The sequence below is a fragment of the Notamacropus eugenii genome, chromosome 3, assembly GCF_028372415.1.
Source record: "Notamacropus eugenii isolate mMacEug1 chromosome 3, mMacEug1.pri_v2, whole genome shotgun sequence".
NCBI classification, from domain to species: domain Eukaryota; kingdom Metazoa; phylum Chordata; class Mammalia; order Diprotodontia; family Macropodidae; genus Notamacropus; species Notamacropus eugenii.
The window spans coordinates 111,155,122-111,179,261 of record NC_092874.1 but is presented as its reverse complement, the minus strand read 5'-3'; the positions used below and the strand labels follow the sequence as shown (position 1 = coordinate 111,179,261).

At 40.5% G+C, this 24,140-nt stretch overlaps 1 protein-coding gene across 2 annotated transcripts in view; it reads right to left on the bottom strand.

The window, feature by feature from the left end:
* Positions 1–24,140, bottom strand: part of CREB3L2 (cAMP responsive element binding protein 3 like 2) — a 173,728-nt gene that overhangs the window by 134,954 nt on the left and 14,634 nt on the right. The window lies entirely within an intron of this gene.

The window sequence follows — 24,140 nt, the reverse complement described above, 5'->3', positions numbered from 1 at the left end:
ATCAGATCTCTCAAACTTGGTGCCATTTTGACACTGCCAACCAAATCTTTCCTGCTAACTAGGATGAAGTCCTGAGTGTTGCTTACTCTCTGTGCTTCCTCTTCCTTCTGAGAAATGAAATGGCCTGCAAAGCAAATCAAGAATTTATCAGATAATCTGCTTTGTACAAAATTGGGCTTCTACCAAATGTCAGGAGTGTTGAGGTATTGCATCATTATGACTTTCACATGAAGAGTATGTTAAAGAAACCCTCCTTTATGCTAAATGCCTTTAAAATTACAGTTCACTTCTCCTGGCTCCAGACAGGCTAAGCACCTCCCCCAAAACACTAAAACCTTTGGGAAAGCAGTATTTTTTCCACACAGTTATCTTTTTTCACTGTAAGTACCATATGCCTAAATCTAGGGTGTATGTCATAGATTCAAACCAGATAATACAACAAACACAGGCCAACATGTATTGTGGGATATTTATTTATTCATGGGTAGAGGCAGATCAGTGTCCTAAATTATTGGGACTAGATGCCTAACTAATTCTGAATTCATCCAATTAAAAACCTACATTTTGCAGAACCAAAAGTCAATGTTCACTAAAATACAGTTTCAAAGACTAGGGGTGTGAAGCCAATTCAAGAACCAACTGTGAAATTTTTAGTGCGAGCATTGGCACCTTGGAAATTGGCAAATGGTACAAAGTTGGTATTTGATTTACTAACTTGTTGACTGTCCAAATTTAAGAAAGTGATGGAGAAATGCAAATTAAGTTTAAATTAAATTAAAATTAAAAGTGTGGCTCCCTCCCACTCCCCTCCCCTCCCACCCCAGGGCCTACTGTTAAACATTTACCAACACACCCTGGAAAAGACCTTAGGTATATTATCTTTTTTAGCCCCTGAAAAGAGAGCAATCCAATAGGAGATGGACAATAGAGTTCTGGCTGGTACCATTTTCTAGGACTCATCATCCAAACATCAGCCATGGATCTCTTCCACATTCACCCTAGCTAGGAAAGAATGAAGTTATAGCCCATGTAACCATCTAAGCCCAACAACCTCCAAAGCACAGTACAAGACCTGATCACAGGGCAAGGTGACCAACCTAGTTCAAATCAGACCATGAGCTATTTTGCCAGCTCCAAGAATAACTTTTTTTTTCCAAGATTCCTTGAAATTTTCTTCCAAGTAGGAATTCAGTTTCTCTGTCTCTCTCTCTCTGTCTCTCTCTGTCTCTCTCTCTCTCTCTCTCTCTCTCTCTCTCTCTCTCTCTCTCTCATTTACTCAACCTCCCAATTCCAGTGTGATTCTTGTCTCATTACTCTTACTCAATCTATTGTCAAATATTGACAAACATTCAGATATCTCCTTACAGTCACTTGCCTAATATAAACTTTCATTACCTCTTGCCTGAACTATTGCCATAGTCTCCTGATTCCTATCCCTAGTTTAAGTCCCTCCCCTCTCCCATCTATCTACAGAAGTGATTTTCCTAAAAAAGCAGGTATGATCAGTCATGCCCCCCTCTCACCACATTCAATCAATTCCACTTCCTCCCCAGAACTAAGCATAGACACTTCTGTTCTGTTCTGGTCTCTTTCCACCCTTCCAACTTCTTCCACTTTACTCCCTTCCATGTTCTCTAGGATGCAGACCTCCTGGACACAGGACACTCCTCCTGATAATCCTCGTACACTAGTTATCTCTTGTGTCTGGAACTCTTTCTCTCTTTACCTCCAACTCTCATTTCCCTGGCTTCCTTCAGGACTCAGCTCAAGTCCTGCCTTTTGTAGGCAGTCGTTGCAGATTTTGCTCCTTCTCCAAACTCTCTTTCTCTCTGTCCCTTCCATCCCTCTAAGATCCCCTCTCATTTACTCTGTAAATCTCTTGTATGTACATATTTGTCTCTATCATGTCTCCCCCATTAGATGTGAGTTCTTTGAAGGCAGAACCACGGTTTTCATCTTTCTTTGCATCCCCAGGATTAAGCATAATGTGTGACATATAGTAAGGCCTTAATAACTGCTTTTTGACTGATTGAACCTAGTGAATTTTGTGCCACAGTCAGGATGATAGGTCTGGAGCTGAAAAGACATTACAAGTCTAATCCAATCTTTTCATTTTGCAATAAAGAAACTGAGTCTAAGAGCCCACACTTAAGTAGCAAGTCACAGAGGCAGGATTCAAACCATGTCCTTGGACTCCACTTCCTGTGGGCTTTCCAAAGCACCCACAGGTGCTGTTTCTCCTTTTTGTATCTGGATGCCCAGTGCCCAGCAAGCAGTAGGCAGTTAATAAATGCCTGTTGATTGCTCAAACTATGCACTCACAAATGGGATTTGTTTCATCACTATTCAGGAGTTAGGATCTGCTAAGAGTCTAGCATAGGAAAAGTAAGTAGAACCAAAGAAGATATGCGCACCACCAAGGAATGAAGAATGATGGGGAGGACACATCCAACAAATGAAAATTATCCTAGAAAGTAGAAGTAGAAGGGATTTGTTGTTATTCAGTCATTTTAGTTTTGTCTGACTCTTTGTGACACCATTTGGGGTTTTCTTGGCAAAGATACTGGAGTGGTTTGCGATTTCCTTTTCCAACTCATTATACAGATGAGGAACCAAGGTAAACAGAGTTGAGTGACTTGCCCAGGATCACACAGCCAGGAAGTGGCTGAGCCTAGATTTGAACTCAGGAAGAGGAATCTTCCTGATTTCAGTCCTAGTGCTCTATCCATCATGCCACCTATAAAACAAATATAGAGAGGGCATTTTGTATTTTTTAAAAATTCTTTAATGATATATCCTATTTAAATGGGATTATTTTCTTAGGACTATCTCTTCTCCTGACTGCTAAATAAAGATAAAACGTGTTTCAGAAATGCAGCACATGTCAACAAATGTAGATTATAAAATACAAATGACCTACCTATAGTGCAATAGAGAAGGCAGGTCTCCCAAGAAATTTAATTTTGCATGTGTAGATCATGCCAATTGCAAGGAACAAAAGAGAAACTTCACCTTTCCATAGAGTAGTTAGATAGGATGGGACAGGGACTATGAGGCTGGAAGGAATTTAGGTATGGATAAAATAGCTTCCCTCCCTTGAGAGGAAAGATTCAGAGAGAAGTAAAGGCCTGGAACAATCCCTCCCTCTCTCTCTTTCTTTCCCTATCTCCTTTTCTCTCCATTTTTCTTTCTCTCTGTCCCTTCCTTTTGCTCTCTCTCTCTCTCTGGTTCTCTCTCTCCTCCCCCCACTCCCCCTTCTTCTCCCTCCCTCCCTCCCTTTGGTGACTATGCTGATGATGACGGAGGAGAAGCCCAGACAGAATGAATTCCACAGGGCGGGAGAGCTGGCAGGGGGCCAGGTGGCAGTTAAACACCACTTTTGTATCCTCCAGCAAGAAAGAATGTCTGGAACCAACAGCATGAGCCTTGTTCTAATGGAAGATTTTTCCCCCAGCTACTTTGCTGTCTGCCTCCACAGTTAGCACCCTGACCATCTACCTGGAGTACCTGCATTTTTATATCTGGGTGTCTAATTGTGAGGGATTTGATAATAATATCTGTCTTCTCAGAAAAGACCTCAAGCATCAGAGGTTTCCAATGTTAGCATTAGTCTAATGCCTGAATTAAGATAACAAGTACACCAAGACTTTTAAAGAGACTAATGCAAGTTTAAGAGAAAACAGTCACATCCAGTCATGGACAGGCTTCCTTCTCTCCCTGATGTATTACATACCCTCTTGATCTCTCACCCTCCAATTTTTGTCTACATACCAATAATTTTCATAAGCCGTAGAGTGTTGTACTTCCACTCTCCCAAATCAGAAATGTCTAGTTCTAAAGTTCAACTTTTTGTTCTTCAAATTTAAGCAATTTTGTCAATAAACACAAAGCCAATAGCAAAAATAAAGCCAGAATTCTTAACTATTCAAATGGAAAGTGAGTGGTTTGTATTGTTTTGTTTCTTCCTTCATGTACTCTTGTAAGCTCAATGGATTTCATTAAATTTGGACCATCAATGCTAGGAGCATGCTCTGTCCTTATAATTCGAGATTATAGATGCCGATTTTCCATTCTAGCAGAATTCTTACTTGGCATCCTTTGGTCACTTTGCTGCCCACTCTCTGAAAACTCTTACCCAATATGCCCTCACTTCCACCCATTTACTAAATCCATTCACCCACTCTCTCATCAACTACCCACCACTTACTTCACTTTCAGGAATTGAGGCCACATTACAATGGAGTCACTCTAGCTGATCCATTTCTGAATACTGGTCTCAACCTGACCATCAGGCTAAAGGAAGCCTTATTGATTTACGATCAGCTCATCTCAGATCAAGTCAACCAAGCCATAAGCAGATCCCATTGCTCACACACATCCACAAAAGAGTATTAAAGGGTATATTGCACCACAATGAAGACAAATGGAACTGACTCTTCCCCCTTCTCCCCTAAAGTAACTACACCTTAGGAGCATGTTCTTGGAAACTGGAATTTCTTGCATGCCACTCCTTTGTATGGTACTGAGATAGAGATGTGACTAAAGGAGCACAAAGTAAACATGGCAGCTAAGTATTCAAGATCTCCTAAAGACATGATGTGGAATCCTGTAACTAACTTGTGAATCACTGCAACTGGGGAAGTATTTTCTCTCTTGCTCAAATCTTAAAAAGATTTCTGATGTTCACCTCCAGTGTTCCATACTTGCTACTCACTGCTTAATATCTTGCTAGCCTGCATACTGAAAGTTGATATTAAAGGCCTTAACATCTGTATTTGTGGTTATCTAAATAGTATCTATCCTCCTTGCCTGAAAATCTTCACAGGTAAAATACCAGCTCTGAGGCTTTCCAGGTTCACCATTGCTGACAGCTGTGGTAACCTCAAAAGTTGTGACAAAAGGCCTTAAGGAGGCTTCCATGCTTTAAAGAGGCATTTGAAGTATGTTTGTTATCTCTGGGGAATTCCCCCTTTCCTTACTCCTTGGACATGTTCATTTTGGGAGAAGATTCTGGGAAGATGGTGGAGTAGGTCAGAAAACTTTTGGCTTTCCAAATTTCCTCAACAACAACAAAAGAACGCTGCCTCAGAGGGCACTGGAAATAAACAAAACTTAGGGTTAAGCAGTTGTTCTTTTAAGTCTAGAGTAATCCCATGAAAGATCCAACTTCCAGGGGCAGAGGTTCAGTGAAGTGCAAATCTTTCCAGGCTGACCCTGCAGAATCAACAAACAACAAGCCTTGGGGGTCGCAGGAAATCAGCATCAGCCTTAGAAACTGTCTTCTCATGGTGGAGAGGGGGTAAGAAGGGGTGTCTGATGACTGAGTAGGAGAATATTGAAGGACCTTCCACCATTGAGGGTTGCCAAGCACAGCTGTGCTGAGCAGACACATCACAGGCTGTGAGGAAGAAAGAGCTAGCACACACCTGGTGAGTGCAGCAGCAGTAGCTTCTGGCTGTGGGCTCTCATGGAGAGCGGAGTCCCTCATTTCAGTTCCAGGGCAGAGAGGACAGCTGTAGCTTGCAACCACCTGAGAGACTTCAGGGAGCAAGATAATTTGTGATAGTATGGTTAGGGGCTCTAGCTGTGGCTTAGGAGTGGTGAGGAGAGCCCAAAACTGAGCCCTGGGACAGACCTCAGAAAACAACAGAAAGAAGGACTTGAGGCTTGGGGCATCATTCCCCATACCTTGGAATGATAATTTGATTACACTAATAGCTGCTAAAAACAAAATAAAACATAAATAAATAAAAATGAGTAAGCAAAGGAGAAAAAACACAACCACAGATAGCTACTATGGGAATAGGTAAGATTTAGGTTCATATTCAGAGGAAGACAAAAGAGAAAAAAATCTCACTCCTTTTTCAATGAGAAATGTCAGATGGTCCCAAGCACAAAAAGAGTTCTTGGAGGAACTAAAAAGGACTTTAAAAATCAAATAAGAGAGACTGATGAAAAATTAGGAAAAAATAAGAGTAATCCAAGAAAATAAAGAAAATTATGAAAAGAAAATCAACCAACTTGAAACAGCAAATCAAACTTAAGGAAGAAAATAATTCCTTGAAAACTAGAATTGGGCAAAAGGAAGATAATGACATTCTAAGACATCAAGAAATAACAAAACAAAATCAAAAGAATGAAAAAAATAGAAGAGAATGTGAAACATCTCATCAGAAAAACAACAGATTTGGAGAAGAGATGGAGGAGAAATAAGAGTAGTCAGATGACCCAAAAATAATGATTAAACAAAGAATCTTGATACTATATTATAAGACATTACCAAGGAAAATTGTCCTGTCTAGAACAAGAAGGCAAAGCAGAAGTAGAAAAAAAACCCCACTGATCACCACCTAAAACAGATCCCAGGAGGAAAACTTACAAGAATATCATGGCCAAGTTTCAAAACTCCCATGTTAAAGAGAAAATATTGGAAGTGACAAGAGACAGAAAAGATACAGGAACCCCAAGACTGGAGTTCCCTGTGTAGGCTGTCTGGAAAAGAATTCTGTGACTCAAGCATTCTTGAGGTCAAGGTGGTAAAGATTTATTACACTTTTCAGCAGACAAGAGTTCTTGGGGAACCTGCAAACTTAGAGGGGTACAATTAAAGTTAATATAATATATTCTATAGTAAGACATGTGCCAAACATGCTACCTAGGTGATTCAGGGATTAGGAAGTGGTTAGTTCTTAAAGGAACATGCACTTTTAGTATCTAGAGTTCATCAGGAAATACCCCAAGAGAGGGACTACATGGAGGTGTGGTTTTAGGCCTGAAACTTCACTAAGTCAACTAACAGGCAGGGCTGACTGAGGAATACCAGGCTGCTCTCACCAATGTCTTGTTAGACAAGATAAACGTAAGGGAGTATACATACCTTTAAGTCTAGAATACATATGATTGGTCAGTGAATAGTAAATGTTATGACCCAGTATACCGCCAGTTTGGCCAGTACACAGCTGATTCAAACTAATAAATTCTGACTACTGTATCAGGAAAAGATAAATAAAGTTTTTGCTAGGGTAGGTTGTCCTTGGGCTGAGGAGAAACTGCCTGTCACAGTGTTTTGAGGCTAGGGAGAAAAGTGACTTTTAGAGAGAAATGTGCTTTTAGGATTGGGGTCCAAGCGCAGGTACCCAAGCAACCCATCAGAAGCAACAACAACAAAAAAATTCAATCTCATGGAGCTACAATAAGGATTACACAAGACCTAGCAGTCACTGTGTTGAAGGACCATAGGTCTTAGAACACTATATTTTGTACAGCAAAAGAGCTAGGGTTAAAACCAAGCAAAGTTAACTATAATCCTGAATGGAAAAAAATATGGTCATTTAATGAACTAAAAGACTTTCCAGTATATGTGACAAAAACAACAGAACTTAAGGGAAAATTCAAGGAGAATCCATCTAGGAGAAATGTAAGGTAAATATTAAAGACCAATAATAAGGTACTCAATGAGGTCAAATTGTTTACTTCTTATATGTGAAAATATTATCAGTATTCTTATGACTGTCATCATTACTTGGGTAATTTGAAGAAAAGGCTTGGGCTGAGCTGTGTATGATAAGGTGATTCTAAAAAAAAAATTGTACAGGGAAAGAGAAAAAGGAATAATTATGAAAATGAGGGGAAAAAAGGAAAAACTGATACAGAAGAAGCTAGTAGGGGGAGGGTGGGTAGTGATGGAACCTTACATTCACTGGGAATATGTTAAAGAGGGAACATATATACCGAGAAAGGTATAAAAGTCATCTAAATACACAAAGAAATAAGAGGCCAAGGGGATAGGGTGGGGTGGCGGAGGATAAGGGAGGCACTCTTGGAGGAGTGGATAGGTTAAGGAATAGGTGGGTGAGGGACCAGGTAGAAGTAAAGTAGAAGAGTGAGGAGGGCTAGGAATAGGGTGAGAAGGACAGCGAGGAAAAATACGGAGGAAAATATACCATAAGTAATTATAACTTAGAATGTTAATAGGATGGATTTGCCCAGAAATGGAAACTGATAGTAGACTAAAAATTTGAATTCAGCAATATGTTGCTTTTGGTAAATGCTTTAAAATTGAGAGATGCACACAAAGAAAAAATAAAAGTCAGGAGTAGAATTCATTACGTAAAAAATGCAGGAGTAGTAATCATGATCTCAAAGCTAAAATAGATATAATCAATAAGAGAAAAATAGGGAAACTACAATATGTGCCAACAATATTATTTAATATTGTTTTAAATCATTTAAAATACCAGTATAAAATACCTGAAAGTATACCTGACAAAACAGACACCGGAACTAAATGAACATAAACATAAGATACTTTTTTATATATATAAAGTCACTATTGTTCATGGGCATGTAAAGCCACCATCATAAAAAATGACAAGTTTACCTAACAAATCTATTTTTTCAGTGCCAGCCCAATTAAATTACTAAAAGACTATCTGAGTTAGAAAAATTTTTTTAAAAAGTTCATATGGAAGAACAAAAAAGGTCACGTCAGAGAAACCAGGGGAAAAAAATGTAAAGGAAGCACATTCAGCGGTAGCAGAACTTAAACTATATTATAAGATGAGAGCATTGTTGAAGTATAAAATGGATAATTTTTATTATTTTAAACTAATTTTTTCTTGTATAAAATAAAGCCTGTGCATCCAAGAATAGGAGGAACACAGAAAATTGGGGAAAAAGCTTTCATAGCCAGTCTCTCAAGATGTGACTGGGTTGGAATACTGCTGAAAACATGAGAAGACTTGGACGTATGAAGGAAAATGCTATCCACCTTCAGAGAAAGAGATGACAAATGAAAATAAGCATACACGTGTATGAATGTTTATGTGCGCATATGTATGTAGATACATACATGTGTGTATCTATATATACATACATATGTATGTATCTATATGTGTATATAGATCCATGCTTAATTGTAGCCTCCTTTAGGAGGAGAATGTAGGGGGATTGAGGGGAGGAGGCAGAAAAATAAAATAAAAAGTACACAGCACAGAACAAAAGAAAACCTACAAGGAAGCAAAGAAAACCTGGGCAGTTTTGAAAACAATGTATAGTATTTATTACATAGGTTTTCTTGAAATGGAAATTTATTATTTTATATTGAATTCTCTCATGTTCTACTGTGTACATGGCAAGGGGTTTTTTTTTTTTTGTTCTGTATTTAAGTTTTTAAAAAATAGTAAAATTTACAACAACAAAAAAAAGGGAAGTGTTCATTTTGTGCCAGTCCATATGGAATTAATTTTGGCCTCTCATCAGACCTCCAATTTACCTTGATCTGTATGTCACAGACCTGTCATTTTATTATCATATTCTCTCTCTCTCTCTCTGTCTCTCTCTCTCTCATTCTTCCTCACCACCCCCACTGGATCTCCCTATCTTGCCCAGGCTGGAAGTACAGAGGCCTCTCCCAACCACAACTCAGAACTCCCAAAGCTCAAGAGATCTGCTGACCTCAGCCTGAGCCTGCATGGCCAGAAGTCCAGCACCCTCCTATTGATAATACATGGCTTGCTCTATTTAAGTGCCAATTAAAAATGACCCATTTGCTTAATTGTTTTCCTTTGGCATAAAGAAAGGTTATAGTAAGAGGGATTAACTGGGAATTGAGTGTAATATCAAAAAAAGAGTATACGTAAAATATATTTTAAAACCCCAAACCCTAGCACAAAGGCAGATTTTCTCTTCGGGGCTGGATGATCATCTGAAGAAACTAGAAACCAAGGTATCTGTAGCATCCTTCTTGAAGTAAATTATGCATAAATTCACACAGGGAATCCTTTCAGGCAGAAATCTTCCCCTCCCCTCCCCAGTATATACACACAAATGCAAACACACCTGGGACTCATAACCCTTATGTTTGACTTGGTTAACACAACCACAGGGAGAAATCACAGTGATGAATAGAGCTTAGTTGGACCCATTTATAGAAAGAGAATCCCAAGAACGCGCGTGCGCGCGCACACACACACGTGGGTGCCACACACAGCACCAAACAATAAGGTAATTTGAACCCCTTGGGTTGGGGACTAACTTGGTTACAGAGCTGTTTGTCATAACCTGATGCAAATACAGTGAGGCAATGGGGGAAGGGAATGCCCTTGAGCATTCTCTGGATCACACCCACAGCAGGTTTGCTCTCAAAGTAGATCAGCTGTAATGAAACAAGTTTGACAACTGGAGTAAGAGGCATATCTTAGCATTTCACAGACATGCTTCAGGGAGAACTCTATAAAAACAGACTATCAATAGAGCTCCATTGGCAAGAGACTGGACTCGGAGGGGAAAAAAAATCTATGAAAAGAGTTGTAAACTGTACTCCATGAACTTTAAAAATATATTTTGATAAATATTTCAATATAATGAATTTTCTTTGCAATCTCATGTATTTTATTTTATGCATGTAAAAACATAATTTCAGAAGGGGTCCAAAGGTGTCACCAGACTGATGAAGTGGTTCATGACAAGAAAGGCTAAGAAACTCTGACCTATGGTTAAATTACTAGGCATTTCTGAACTCCCTAGAGATGTTAGCAAGTACCAACCAGGAAAGTATGTGTGACTCTGGATTCCCAAATACATGTTTCAAGACCTAGTTGGAATATAAACCCAGTTAAGCAACTATACCAAGAGAGCTTTCAGATGGACACTTGAAAATCCAGGAGGTAACAATTAGGGACTGCAAACTAAGACTGAGTCACCAGTTCTTTTCAAGTTTAGCCAAAGCACCCTATCCACAAAATCCTGCCATCACGGTGTCTGACATGGCTACTCAGAAATACCTATAAAGAGAGCCAAGTCTTACAAACATCCTGAGGCTCTTGACCGTATTTCTCAAATATGGAAATTTATACATTCTTGACATACAGGATTCCTATTGGCTGGAAAACCATCCCTAAGCAGGCATGACATTGGCTTGGAGATTGCTTCTAGACTGATGACTACTCATTCCTGATGTTGCTAAGAAAATGAGGGTGGGAATAGGAAATGACCATCTAAAGATGAGTGAATGAAACCATCTTAAGTCAAAAAAAAGTCTCAGAATCTAGAGCCAGAAGGGACTGTGGAGAAATCTGTCCAGTCTCTTCATTTTACAGAATAAAGAACTGAAGCTGCTCTCTTCCAAATTACCAATGAAGTCTTAATTGCCGAATCCCAAAGACCTTTTCCCAGGCTTCATCCTTCCTGATCTCTACAGCACTGGAAATGTCCAACTTCCTCTTCTCCAGGATTCATGATACTGGTCCCTCCTGGTTCCCCTCCTATCTATATGACTCAGTCTTTGCTGGATCTTCATCCTGGTCACACCAGTGTTCCTCAAGGCTTTGGCCTGAGCCTTTTTCTCTTCTCCTTTTTATACTATTTCACTTGATGATCTCATCAGCTCCCATGTATGCAATTATCATCTCTATTAAAGATGATTCTCATTCTATTTTTCCAGCCCTCGACCTTTCTCCTGACCTTGCATCTCCAAATGCCTATGAACATCTGAACTTGATGTCTGTGCATGCATGCATACACATACATACACACACACACACCACCACCACCACCACCACCACCACCAAGTAGTTTCCTATTGTCTCCAGAATCAAATATTTGATACTTATAAATTTTAAAAATTTTAAATTTACATTTTGAATTAAGGAAAATACTTTTTAAAGTTCTTCCTAACCAGCTAGCTCCCTTCCTACCTTTCCTGTCTTCTTGCACGATACCCCCTTCTACTTATTCTGGGATCGAGTGACACTGACTTCCCCACTGCTCCTCCCACAAGTTATCTCCCCATTCCTCCCATTTGTCTGAAAAACGCTTACCTTCCTCATCACTACCTTCTGGCTTTCCTGGTTTTCTTCAATTCTCAGCTAAAATCTCATCTTTTGCAAGAAGCTGTCACCAGGTTTCTTTAATCTTAGTGCCTTGCCTATGTTAATTATCTCCAATTTATCTTATATGTAACCTGTTTGTGCATAGTTGTTTGCATGTGGTATCACCCATTACACTCTGAACTTCTTGGGGACAGGGACTATTTTTTTGTCTTTCTTTGTATGCCCAGTGCACACAGTAGGTGCTTAATAAATACTTGTTTGCTGACTGACTACAGAAGAGGAAAGTAGAGGCCCAGAGAGATTAAATGATTTGCCTCAGGTCACAGAACTAAACAGACTCCATATTCAACCCTGGGTTCTGATTCCAAATCCGGAGTTCTTTTACATATTTAAAACCACACGGAATCTTACAGGTCATATAGCCTAATCCTTCCATTTTCATAAGGAAACTGGCTGTCCCAGATGGAAAGTACAAGATCACATGAGGAGGAAGTAGAAGAGCTGGGATTTGAATTCAGATTCTTTAACTCCAAAGCCCAATAAATAGTATTTTAAACCTTCCATTTTCTACCAATGAACTCTCTATAAGTGGTCCTCTCTTAAGTGCAGGAGCAGAGACAGAAACAGAGTAGACTCAAGCATGAACCTTTGTCAAAGAACTAGGGAAAAGGTATTGTGCTCCAGAATGGGTGTCAGGAAATCACTAGTCCCCTCTATGTTTTTCCCTAAAATGAGGGTATGTATTATAATGACCTCCTATGTCTCTGGCCAGCCACGTCCTAGGAGTCTAATGGGGGCAGACTGCTTTACCTTAAGTCTGAGGCCAACTCCCCTACATTTGTTAGATAAGGCCCAGAAAGGAAGTGATTGGCACAAGGTTACAAAGTAAGCAGAACCTGCCTTCTCCTCCTGCTTCCCTCTCCTTAAGTTTTTTCCCCTGGACCACATTAGCCCCTCACCATGAGCCCAAGGAGCTTCTGACAAAGGACTCAAAGTTATTCTCCACAAGTATGACATTTCTTTTCCAGGACCCACAAATGAGTAAAGCTCTCAGTCTGCCCATGAAATGAGCTGGCTGGAGATCCCAGGGGCTGGCCTGACACAATGTAATCTCACATCTGGAGGCCTTCTGCAGGCGCCTGTTGGCCCTGACTCCTACCCTCCTCCTCTTCCCTCCCCCACTCCCTCCCCACTAAAGGCGCTTTTGTCATTTGTGCTCGAGCCCCACAGATGAAGACAGAATGGCCTTTGCTTCCCAGCTCCTGAAAAGTTCAGGAAGGGTTTCAGAGCAGAGAAGGGGAGAAAGAGCTTCATTCTCAAGAATTTCACAGAGGAATGAGTTTCTATGACTCAGAGGAGAAGGAGTTGGAAAAATGAAATCCTAACATGGACAACCAACAAATATGCACATCCTTTAAGACATCACCACCTCACAAACTTACTTTGAGATAGCCAGAAGGAGGGAGACACCCAGGATATGAACAAATTAACTTTGGAAAAAAACAACAACACTTTTAACACATTATACATTTTGATTGAAAGAAGTTTCCCTCCAAAAAGTTCCCCCCAAAATATGCCTCTAGAATCATTCAATCCAGCTCCTCAAAATGAGAGAAGACAGCTAAGAGGGAAGAAGCCATGAGATTAGACCATGGTTCCTTCCAACTCTAAGATGTTAGGAGAGCCTATCTCCAGGCATAAGCACCAAATGTTCTACACATATCTTCCATAAAATGATCAATCACATCTTTTTAAAACTTCTCTTTCTCTCTTAATCTTGTCAGAACCAAGAAGCTAGCAAGAAACAGCATAAAGTGGTTAATAGGACTAGGATCAGGATACTGTGTGGCTCAAGTCTCACCTCCATGACTCCTTGCTGTGCAACCTCAGACAAGTCAACCTGAGAAACACTTTTTAAGTACCTACTCTGTACAAGGTATTCTCTGCTAGAAGCTCGGAATGAAATGACAAAAAACAAAACAAAACAAAACAAAAAAAGTCCATGCCTACCATTGAGGAGAGCAACTCCAGTGGCACACCAGGCCTAGAGCTTCAGCCACTTAGTAGCTGGCATGACCCTGGGCAAACCACTTAAAACTGTTTGCCTCAGTTTCCTCATCCATAAAATGAGCTGGAAAAGGAAATGGCAAACCACTCCAGTATCTTTCCTCAGAAAACTAACTCCAAATGGAGTCACAAAGTATGGAACATGACTGAAAAACGACTAAACAACACCTCTGAGGAGTTTACATCCAGTGGGGGAGGTGGAGAGTGGATGAATATATATATATATATATATATATATATATATATATATATACACACAAATATATAAAAACGAAGCATATGACAACCATACCTAGTACTTATATAGTATTTTAAAGATCACTTGTTTATCATCTGTTTTGATCCTTACAATAACCCTGTCAAGTAGGTGCTGTAATTATCTCCATTTTACAGATGAGGAAACTGAGGCAGAGAGGTGAAGTGACTTGCCAAGGTTGCACAGCAAGTAAGTGTCTGAGGCTGGGTTTGAAACCAAGTCTTCCTGACTTTAAATCCTTTTAAAAGGAAGAGAGTACTAATAGCTGGGTGGAATCAGGAAAGAATTTGGAGGTCCTAGTCGGAAAGTCTATGCTCAAATCCCAGGGCAAGTGACATTCTTTTGGAGGCTCACTTTCTTCACCTGTAAAATGAGGGGTTTGGGCTAGATGAGCTCTAAGCCCTTTCCAGATCTATAATCCGGTGACCCTATGTTTGTTCATACGGCCCAATCCACAATGTGATATGATCACATTTGCACACAGTCCCACAAACAAAAAGCATCTGTGAAAGATCAGCGAAAAGAACACAGCCTGTTCCCTATCTTCTTTAAGAAGCTGTAGGAGGTAGCAAAGAAGTAGGCAGGTATTTTCCTTCATCCTTTAGAACTTGAGAAGTATCAGCTGGGAACTTTCAGGCTTGAAACTGTTCCCTGGGTTTTCAAAAACCATGTCTATATCACATCTACCCAGTTGCTTCCCTCCCATCATTCTTCACTCCCAATTCCTTTCCACTCCTTCATAAAACTGCCACCTTTCCAGTACTGGCCTATACCGAGTGGAAATTAGAATTCTAGCCAGCAGACTTCCTCAAAGTCTGGGAATGGGGCGAAGACTGTTTTTGAAGTCAACAGTGACTGCATTTTCCAGACCAATAACAAAGTAGAGACCACTGGCAGCAGCAATCTCCATTTGCCAGCTCTTATACTGAGGTAATTTCTATCCTTTTCTCTTTCTTACAGTTTCATTAAATAAATGATTTTTGGGGCCAAAGGGGCAAGACAAGGATTGGGAGGATTTTCACCACAGCAAAGCATAAATAAAGAAAAAGAAGCATCAATGTTCTTACTGTGACATAGTCGATAAAAAACTGGAACTGTAGTCAGAAAGACCTACCTGGATTCAAATTCTTACCCATGTGACCACAGGCAAATCAATTAGCCTTTCATTATTCAGTTTCCTTCTCTGTAAGATAGGGGAGGGCTTCCACTTGATGCCCCCTAAGATCCTTTCCCGTTTGATACCCCTGAGCCTATAGATTATCCAGGTGTGAGAAAAAACAAGGGTCACCATCAATGAATGTTACTGGCTGACGTATTGTTATGTGTTGGGCATTGGACCATGTGCTGGGATCACAAACATTTTCAAGACAAAAGCAAGCCTTGTGTACTGAAAAGAGCACTGAATTAAGTCAGAGGGCCCAGGTTCAAATTTAGGCACTAGGATGTATTAGTTGTATGACACCAAGTAAGGGGTTACTAAAGAAGACCTCTAAAATGATGGGGCCCGAGGGGATTGGAAGAGATGATATTTCTGGCCCCTTCAAGATCTAAATCCTATGGCCTTTGATCCAAAGGAGTTTACAACCTACTTAGGATGATGGACCAAATTTATGCAAGGATAAATAAATAAGCCAAGGTCATCCATTATCAGTGCTAAATGAGGAACACAGACAATGAGTGCTAGGGAAGTTCTGGGGAGAGAACAACTGTTGAAGAGCTCAGTGATCAGAAAAAAGGTTGATGGATATGAGGCTTGAGTAGACCCTTAAAGAAAGGTGTGGGGTGGGAGAAGAGAGGACACTGCACAGGCCCTCTCTGGAGAATGAATAGACCAGTTAGAAGGGACAGTTAGAAAAGAATATGAAGAACCTTGAATGTCAGATTAAGGAAATTTAACTCTACCCAGTAGAAAAAAAAGAAGCCATTAAAAAGTTTTGCATTTTGAGGTGGGGTTTTTCATTTGGTTGGTTGGTTTGGGCAAAGTGATTGTATGAGCCAAGCCGTGGCATTTATCACATACTGCCTCCTAATGCCAGATTTACTTACTTCCTGACTAACTTTATCCCACAATAAATCCCACACTTGCCTTTGTTTCCCCAGCATTTCTGTCTTTTATATCATGCAATCTGGCATGCATAAATCCATGTTACCTTACAAAGAGTTTTAAAAGACAACACTTTTATATTTCCTCTTTCTCAGCATTCATATCTCCTTCTTTCTTAGTATCTCATCTAGCTCCTAGCTCTGTTCTATTCTGGGTACTCCATAAAGGCTTCAACAAGCTCTTTTTGAATAAGCACTGAAAAAGCACCTGGTTAAGCACCTCTAAAGAGAAGCATGGTTTCATTCATTCAATTGTGCACTCCTGGCATTCCAATGTTAGAGTTGTTCTACCAGTCTTTGATTTATGGAACTACCTGGGGTGAAGAACTTGTTGACAAGACCATGGACGTGCCTTGGGAGAATCTCTCAACTTCTTTAGCTCATTCACCCCTGCCTAGATGAAACTAGAAAACATCGGTATCAGACACTAGACAAAGGGTGGCCAGAGCATTCATTACATGAATCTGGTCTGTCTGCCCCTCACAGATGGGACATTCAGACAGGCCACTACTCAAAGAGTGTCTATACACTGCCTCAATGCAAGCACTCAAACTCACAAAGCATCAACCACAAAACAGGTTTTCTTTTTAATACATAAAAGGATAGGAAAGGAACTGAAAGCCTACCCTGTAATTGCCAAGAAGCCTGCAACCTCATTCCCTTTCTGATGGGCGTCTGCCGTCTCCAAGCATACATGCCATCATCATAAATTACAGATGTACCCAGATTTGCCACACCCCAGCCCCGATGGATAAGTTCACCAGGGAGTTAAGGGACTCTCCCCTCCTTCTGACAGCACTTTTCCTAGAGTCCATGTAACTCGTATACTTGTCCAAGAAGAAGCTCAAGGAGAGAGGGTGATGGCTGACTCTTCCTCATGAAGGCCCTGTGCTCCCTGCTGCTCACAGTTCCTACACTACATTGCTAGAACTCCTGGTCACACTGCCTCTCACTGGTGGTACTCCATAGCTCCATTACCATTGCTGTCCATTCTCAGCAGGTGTTGAGGGCTGTTCCACTGCTGCTTAGCTCACCTCCTATGGATGGATGGATGATGGATGGATGTTCACTGCCACGGCTTCTGGACACTCTCTGTCATATGACTTCTTACCGTGGTCCTCAGGTCCACTTTACTGCTCTAACTCAAACTAAACAGCCTCCCTCCCATCAGCATACAAGCACTCTAATAAGTTTATCTTTTCCCAGTGAATGTCATGGTCATCCTTGATGATTTTAATTTTTGAGGCAGCAAGGTGGCTCAAAGAATAGAACAAGACTTGGAATCAGGGGAATCTGAGTCCGAACCAGACATTTTACTAGCTGAGTGACTCGAGGCAAGTCACTAAACCTCACTCAGCCTTAGTTTCCTTATCTGAAAAAAATGAGGATAAAATGAACACCCACACCTCACAAGATTGTTGTGAGGATCAAAGGAGACCTCATGGAATATGCTTTGCAAACCTTACCTTAAAGCACTCTATAAAGACTAGCTGTTGTCACTACTATAATTCCTCGACTAGGCTGTGCAGCTTCAGCTCCCTGCTGCCCTGTTTCTATCTCCTGCTCAGGAAGTGGTGTCAGTGTCTTCCAGGATGTTACAGCTTTTTTTCTGAATGAAATCATAAAGACTAGAATGGGCTAATTAATGATTTTTGGCTTTCATATAGCATGTATTACTACACAGGATGCTCACTACGTACCAGGCTCTATGCTAAATGCTGGTGATATAAAGAGAGGCAAGGCCTGATGCCTTTGGTCATTTAAGACCTTCTGCTTTTAGTTTCCATATCCACCATACCAGAAGTTCCTATTCTCTATCCCAGGCCAAGTTAGAATGACCTGGACCTACGTATGTCCCCTCCTCTAATTCCTGGGCCTTTCAGCCCTCTCTCAGTCAGCACCTCTCACTAAGGCTTTGGGGAACTCTGAATGGCCTCTGTGTATGTCTTCCATTCTCTTTGCCTTTCTGTTTCCTACCCTCCTTCTCCAGCAATCATTCAGCCAGGCCCCAGGTCATGCCAATTAGTATGAGAGCTTCTTTAAGACTCCAGAAAGCAATGGCAAACAAAGTAGGGATATGGAAGGAAGGACGGAACGGGTTGTTTCCCCAGCAGGACCTGTGATATGATACATATGCAGACTGAAAGTAGATAGGGGCAACCCAGATGCACACTAAAAACATTCTTTCTTCACTGTATGTGTAAAGGTATTTTGGGCATACATGGATGTTCCAACTTCAGACATCACCTTCAAGGCTCATAAAGTTGGTGATATACAGGAATTTAGGATTTTTAGACACAAAAAGTTTCCTAACAAGCCCTGACAGTATCATAACACAGGAGGCAAATGACATTATTCTAGAACAAGTACCAAAAAAAAAAAAAATTAGACACGTTTTTGTTTTGACCAGACCTATGATTTCATCAGTGTTAGGAGCTCCCAGACATGAATTCCTTCCATCCATGAACATCCACAGCTGCTCTGCAATTTAGTCTTAAAGAGTTGTTAGATGACTTACCTAGGGTCACACAGCCACTTTGTAGCAGAGGCAACACTTGAACTCAGATCTTCCTGACTCTGAATCCAGCTCCCTATCCACCATACCATGTTTCCTTCCTCTCAGACATAAGGTTATCCTCCTAAAATTATCTTCAAAATGTTTCATTTCTTCATTCCCATGAAGTTGTAGAGAAAGCACTAAATTTTGCAAGACTACCAGTTCAGAGATCTATAACTAAATGAGATTTAAATCTGGAAGAGAACTTAGAGTCTATTTACACCCACCCCTCTCATTTTATAGAAAAGAAACTGAGACCCAGGAAAAGCTAAAGCTGAAGAAAGAGAAGATAAATAAAGAAAAATGAAGAGAAAGAAGAAAAAGGAAAAAAAGATAAAGGAAAAGAAAGAAAAGGAGAAAGAAAAAAAGCATATGGTAGAAAAGGCAAGAGTCAACAATTGTCTCTACTATCCCACAGAGACTATTCCCCAGTGATAGGTCACACAGTCCTGAGTTATTCCCACATCTTCTGAGATGTGCACACAGCCATGGGAGGAGGAAAGGAAGGGAAAATGAAGTAAGAAATCTGTGTCTGGGAAACTCCTACACTCCCCAAAGTAATTGATTTTAAAAAGTCATAAACCCAGAACGTAGCCAGCCCCCAAACCCCGGTATGGAATGTGGCTGTTTTGGAAGCAATGCCTCACCAGGTGACCAAGCCAAGTGCATAATTACTTGGCAAGACGCTCTGCAAATGAACATGAAGGTTAGAGGCCTGTATTTCACTCATGGTCAGAAGAGATTCCTGCAAACTTTGTCTGATTTTTCAGTTAGAATTTAATGGGTGCCATGAAATAGCTCTAGTGTAACAAGGCCTAAGATATAGATATCAGAACTGCAAAAGACATTAGATATAAACTACCCTTCCCTGCCATTTAAGGATGAATTAACTGTGACCCAGACAGGTGAAACAACTTTCCAGTCATTTCATTGTAATTCCACCAAGTCAGCTACTTAGGGGCCAAGGAAGGTCTAGAACTTTGGTCTCCTGTTTCCTGGTTCAAAGCACTTCAAATTCCACAACACTGTCATTAAGAAAAAGTGAATGACCTTGGGCAGCATGCGTTATTGTCCTAGACCTTGGCTTCTTCATGTCTAAAATGATGGGGTTGGATTACTTAATCCCTAAAGTCTCTTTCAGTTTTGAAACTCTGCAATTCAAGGAACCCAAGAGATAGTAAGAAAGGTGTGAAGAGTGGATAAGATACAGATTAATCGCACTGGGTCTTAAAACCTTTGAGAAGTCTAGGTTTTGCCCTTCCCACACAGACCATCACCCTTGCTCACAGGGAACATCTAGAAAAGTCCACTCTAGATCTCAAATATACAAGCCTGATACTGGAATGGTCTAGGTCCCTGATGGGGTGCCTGCAAAGAGGAAAGTTCAGATGCAGGTATGATAATAGTATACCAACCCAGGCAGCTCTGGAAGGTTAGGTTAAAAAAGTTTTCTTAAGTGGGGGGTGGGGGTGTCAGCTGATCCCCAAGATCAGTGGATAAATTTCAAGGGTTTCATGAATTTGGATGGGAAAATAATTACATCCTTGTTTTCACCCATTTTTGTTTACCTTTGTAGTCCTATATGTTTTACTTCATGCAATTAAAATACTATTTTGAGAGGGGGTCCATAAGCCTCACCAGACTACCAAAGAGGCCTCTGACTCAAAAAAAAAAAAAAAAAAGTTAAGAAGCCCTGTAAAACTACAATAGTTAGCATTTTATAGAGTGCTTTAAGATTTACAAAGTGCTTTACAAACAATATCTCATTGTATCCTCATATCAGCCTGGGGAGGTAGGAGCTATTATTATTCCCATTTTACAGACAAGGAAACTAAGGCAAACAGAGGCTAAGTGACTTGTTTATCACACAGCTAGTAAGAATGTGAGGCCAAATTTGAATTCAGATCTTCCTGACTCCAGATGCAACACTATCTATTATACCACCTGGATACCTAGCAATAAAGGGAGCTGCAAAACCAGACTAATCTGGGAACTGGGAATATGAGCATAATGCCCAATAAGGGATTTCTTGCTCTTTTGTCATTTCTCCACTGATTTGTCCCAATACTCTTGATGCTATAGTGGCAAGCATCTTGGATCTGAAGCCAAAGATTTTCTGGTCTAAACCTGAGCTTTCATGGAACAGGGTAAATCTGATAAGAAAACTCCCTCTCCTAATGCAGATGATCAGCCCTTGCTAAGAAATTTAGGTCATCTTAGAGAGTTGCCTGTAGTCAGAGGTAAAGGGACTAGCCCAGGATCACAGAGCCAGTATGTGTCAGTATGACCCCCTACATCTGCCTGACTCTAACAATGGCTCTCTATCTACCAGGCCTTGCTGTTGCTGTAGACCTCATTTTCCACCTCTGTAAATTGAGGCTCATTGGGCTGATTCAGTGGTATCAAACTCAAACAGAAGAGGGACCACTGATCCATAAATAGAGACACTCATGCGCTGTAGGCCACTTAGTTTGTTGACTTTAGTTGCATTATGTAATATAACATTATATAATGTTATCAGTGTTTTATTGCATTTTTATTTCTTTTGTTAAATATTTCCCAGTTACGTTTTCACCTGGTTTAGGTGGCAGGGCAGCACCCAGAAATGTTGCCCATTGGCCAGGGTATTTGACAGCTGGGGCTGGATGACCCTAAGGTTCTTTTATAGTAGTTCTAGTTCTATGATCTTATGATTTCTCTGCACACAGCAGGCACTCAGTAAAGACTTACTGACCCCTAGACTTGTAGAAACTCAGACTTACAACTCAAGAAGGTTGATCTCGGAAATTCCTTGGTTAATTTTCTCAAATATCATTCCTCATATACCTGGCATGTCCTCCTCCCGCCCCCTGCAACCACCAAACAATTTTCTCCTTTTTCAAAATCCCATTTGAAGCTCACCTCCCTCTAAGACCCTTTTCCTCTGGCTAGTCCATTCATTCTAGCACCACCACAGTGTGAGTCTGTTCTATCTTGTGTGTTTTATCTCTTTCATGTGATTGTTCTGCTGTTGATTTAAGAGCTCTTCAAAGGCAGGGATCATGCCAGCTAGTTTTTGTTTTTGTGACCACTACTCGGTACTGAGAACAGTGCTCTGAATTTATCAGGTGCTCAATAGTAGTACTGACTCTTTTGCATCATACCCTCCACCCCCATCCCCCAGACTAGATCACAATTACAGAACAGAAACAGGTTGAAGACTAGTATAGCTCCACTACTAGGCCTTGCACTGGCAGCCAATGGAACAGAGAGAAGTGGGAAAAAACAAATAAATTTATTGAGAGGGATTTTTACCCCTACAAACAAATGGGGTTACTCATTAGAACGAGGTCAAGGTGTACCTAAGCACTACAATGTCCTAATGCACTCTTTTCCATCAACAAATGTTAGAAACAAGCTTTTCCATGAAGGAATCCTTAGCCATCAACCCAAGGACATGCTAAAGCAGTCTCAAAATCTTGACAGTGCTCTAGAAGTAATGTATCCTGGCCAACAAAAAAGTGGGGGGAAAGGAGGGGAGGGAACCACTATGAAATTTGTCAACATCCACAGCTACCAAACTCTCCCTTTGAAGATCTATCCTGAATTGTCTTGCAGCCCAACCCTGTCTCGTTTCAAGCACTAGGGTCTTCTTTAAATCAGAATTTCCCATGTCTATGAGAAGGAGTCTACACTTTACCTCTATGGGCCTCAGTTCACTCCTCATCTGTAAAATGAAACTGGAGCAAGGGTTCTTGATCATTTTTGTGTCATGGACCTTTCTGGCAGTCTGGTATAGCCTATGGACCACTTCACAGAATGATGTTTTTAAATGCATAAAATAAAATACATAAGATTACAAAGAAAACCAATTATGTTGAAATACAATTTAAATAGCATTGAAGTTCATGGACTCCAGGTTAAGAGAACTCTTGGACTAGATGCCCTCCCAAGGTCCCTTTCATAGTTTATGATTTTATTGTGGTCCTCTGGAAAGAACAGTAGAAGTCAGTCTGAATTCCATCTCAACTACTTATTGTTAATCAGCTGTAAAAGAACACTATGGTGGGAGGGACAAAAGCATGGCATCTAAATTACACTCAGCTATTAAGAAGCAGAAAAATCCCAGATCTCCTTGATTCATATTCATATTTTCTCATTCATTTTCTCTTTCTCTGTGTTTGTCTGTCTGTCTTTTCCCTACCCCCCTCTCTATTTCTGGGTGTATGTCTCTCTCTGTCCCTCTCCCTCCATATCAGTACCTGGTGTGGGGAATAGAATGAAGACACTAAAAGATAAAATCTGATGTTAGTGGAAGGTTAGTGATTACCAAGCACACTGTCCTAATGCACTTCTGTCTTCTATTTCAAGTCCCCAAATCCTTAACACCTGTCATCTGCCATCTCCTTCCCCTGCCTCACCAAAAAAGTTTCAGTTTCTTGGAAACAGATACCAGAAAAAGAGATATTGTAAACAGTCATGTAAATTAGCAAAGGACCACAGGTGGAAAGGAATTAGCCCACGGTTAAAAATCAAAGACACTGAGTGCTGATAATCAACATTGCCAGAGCTTATGTCATCAATAGATTGGTATGACCTGGACATGAAAGAGAAAAATTCTCTTTTGGCTTCTACCCTGACCTATTCAAGGTGTATTCAGTTATACCTATACAGGTTGACAACTTGTCCACCCTACCCACTTTCTCCCCCACCCCAAATTAGAGGTAAATAAAGAACCAATAAGCATGCACTGGGGAATGGCAGTGGGAAAACTTAATAGCAAAAAAGAAAAGGATTAACCTATGTCTTCATGTTCCAGAAGGCAGCACAAAACTCAAACAGGAAAAAGACTGGCTTAACATGGAGCTGAGATATGGAGGTCATAAGATTATTAGATAGATGGAAGGGCTCTTAATGGTCATCTAGTTAACCCCATCATTTTATAAATGAGGAACCTGAGGCCCAGAGAGTTTAAATGACTTGCCCATGGTCACACAGCTAATAACCACTTGAGGATGCATCTTAAAGCAGATGTCTTTTACTCCAAATCTAGCATTCCATTCACCATGCAACACTGCCTCTCTGGGTGTGGAGAGGAGAGAGAGAGTTTCATGCATGATAACCCAAAAAGGATCATAAGATCTAGAACTCTCAATTTTACTGATGAGAAAATCACAAACTGGTGAATGGCCCAAGGTCATACAGGTGATGGTCCTTAGACTCCAAAGCCAAGGCTCTTTCACCAGAAGAAGGCCTCTCTATTGTACTTGGGTGGTAGAAGATTTGCCCAGAGATCAGTTTCAAAAGAGTAGTCAAGACAAAAACCAGAGAGTAAGAATTTAAGAAG